This window comes from Chinchilla lanigera, unplaced genomic scaffold, assembly GCF_000276665.1.
Source record: "Chinchilla lanigera isolate Chin_1 unplaced genomic scaffold, ChiLan1.0 scaffold00036, whole genome shotgun sequence".
Lineage (NCBI taxonomy): Eukaryota > Metazoa > Chordata > Mammalia > Rodentia > Chinchillidae > Chinchilla > Chinchilla lanigera.
Genome location: NW_004955437.1, coordinates 5,518,841 through 5,520,975, shown reverse-complemented (window position 1 = coordinate 5,520,975; position 2,135 = coordinate 5,518,841).

Below are 2,135 nucleotides of genomic sequence, written 5' to 3'. Positions count from 1 at the left end.
CCCCAACTCCCGCCCCTCCTTCAAAGAGTCAGGGGTCCAGGGGGTATGGTTTTACCTGCTCGGCACTGAAAAGTGCTCTAACGACACCCTCCCTGTGCTTTCATGGAGGAGGGAGGTCATAGGTTCTTTGGAGACACCCCCTTCCCAGCCATGGCTGACCTTTCTCACCTGTCATCTGTCCCCGATGTTGGTCTGTGCAGTCCCGGGGTCATTTCATATCCCTTCACTACCTAGGACCCTGTCTCATTTGGTCCAGCCTTTTGGAAAGAATACGGTACAAGGCAACCCTAGCCAACCGCCCTGGCTCAGGATAATTCTTCAAAGACAGCCCTTCCCAGAGGCTCCATGGAATCCTCAGCACCCTCTGCCATCAAAGTGGGTGTCTGAGTGCAGCCTCTGACCCGTAGGTTTCCCAGGTGTGAGTCCTGAACCTCACACCTCATCTCGCTCTCCGCGCCTGCAGACATGAGGCTCAGCCCCCCACCCCACGGCTTCCTCTCCCTAATCTGCCCAGCCCTATCTTCCTCTCTCATGGCCTCGAAGTTAGCTCCAGCACTGAGTCCCGGCTCTTTGCCACCTCCTTGGCAAGCACTGCCGGGCTGGTCTAGATCCTCACTCTGGATGTAGACCAGTTGGTACCTGTTCATTCTGCAACCTCAACTGAGACAGAAATAATGCCATGTCCCTTCCTCTTACCCTGTGATTTCTGAGCGTAAAGGGTTTGTACTGTTAGAGACGGACAGAGGTAGTGCTGTAGGAAGCTGAAGGAGGGAGATGGTACCTCTGGCTTGAGGTGGGGAAGGCATTCTCATGGAGGGTGGACAGTGTTCTGATATGGGACAGTGTTCTGATATGCGTGGCTGAGGGAGGCAGAGAGGGGCAGGTGTGCGGAAGAGGATAGAAAAAGACTCAGGGAAGTGAAGTGTGGTGGCCCCTGCCTGTAATCCCAGCACTCTGGGAGGCTGAGGCAGGAGGGTAGGCAATTTAAGGACTTAGTGAGACCCTGTATAAAAAAATTTTAAGAAAATACATAATAATTTAAAAAGGGCTAGAGATGTATGAGATGTGATGAAAAATATGGTGAATTTTATTTTTTAAATTTTTAAAATTTTTTATTTTTTTTCTGGTACTGGTAATCAAACTCAACCTCGCGCTTGCCAGGCAGGCACTGCGCCGCTGAGCTAAATCTCCAGCCCCGATAGGGCGAAATTTAAAAACAGTTCATTGCAGTAAAAGACACATAGCCATGAATCTCCCTCACAATAGCCCTCCTTGTGCCGAACACACTTATCCCACTGTTCTTGCCACATCCTGAAGCAGTCCTGGAAGTCCTCTTCTGTGAGTGTCTTTAGTTGCATTGCTGTGGCCCGTGATGTCCTGAATCGATTTAAAATGTTTGCTTTTAATGGTCGTTGTGATTTTAGGGAAGAGCCAGAAGTCATGTGCTGCCAGGTCAGGTGAGTAAGGTGGATGAGTACACAAGGCCATGTCTTTATGAGCTGGCCTTTGCGTCGGATGGCCCTTGGCAACAGCATTCGTCATATATTTTTCATCACACCTTCTAAAGACACTCACAAAAGAGGACTTCCAGAACTGCTTCAGAAAGTGGCAAGGACAGTGGGGTAAGTGTGTTGGAAGCGAGTGGGAGGATTTTGAGATGAATTAATGGCAATGTGTTTTCTGCTGCAATAGATTTTAAAAATTTATGCATTCACTATATGTTTAGATCTCAATGCATAGCTCAGTAATGCCCTGGGTTCAATTCTCAGTACAAAGAAGGAGAAGGAGAAGGAAGAGGAGGAGGAGGAGAAAAAGAAGAAGAAGGAAAAGGAGGAGGAGAAGAAGAAGAAGAAGGAGGAGGAGGAGGAGGAGAAGATGGAGGAGGAGGAGAAGGAGAAGGGGAAGGAGGGGGAAGGGGGAAGGAGAGAGGGAGAGAGGGAGGGGAGGGGGAGGAGGAAGGGGACGAAGAAGAAGAAGAAGAAGAAGAAGAAGAAGAAGAAGAAGAAGAAGAAGAAGAAGAAGAAGAAGAAGGAGAAGAAGAAGAAAAAGAAGAAGGAGAAGAAGGAGGGGGAGGAGGAGGAGAAGGAGGAGGAGGAGGAGGCGTAAAAGAAGAAGGAGAAGGAGGAGGAGGAGGA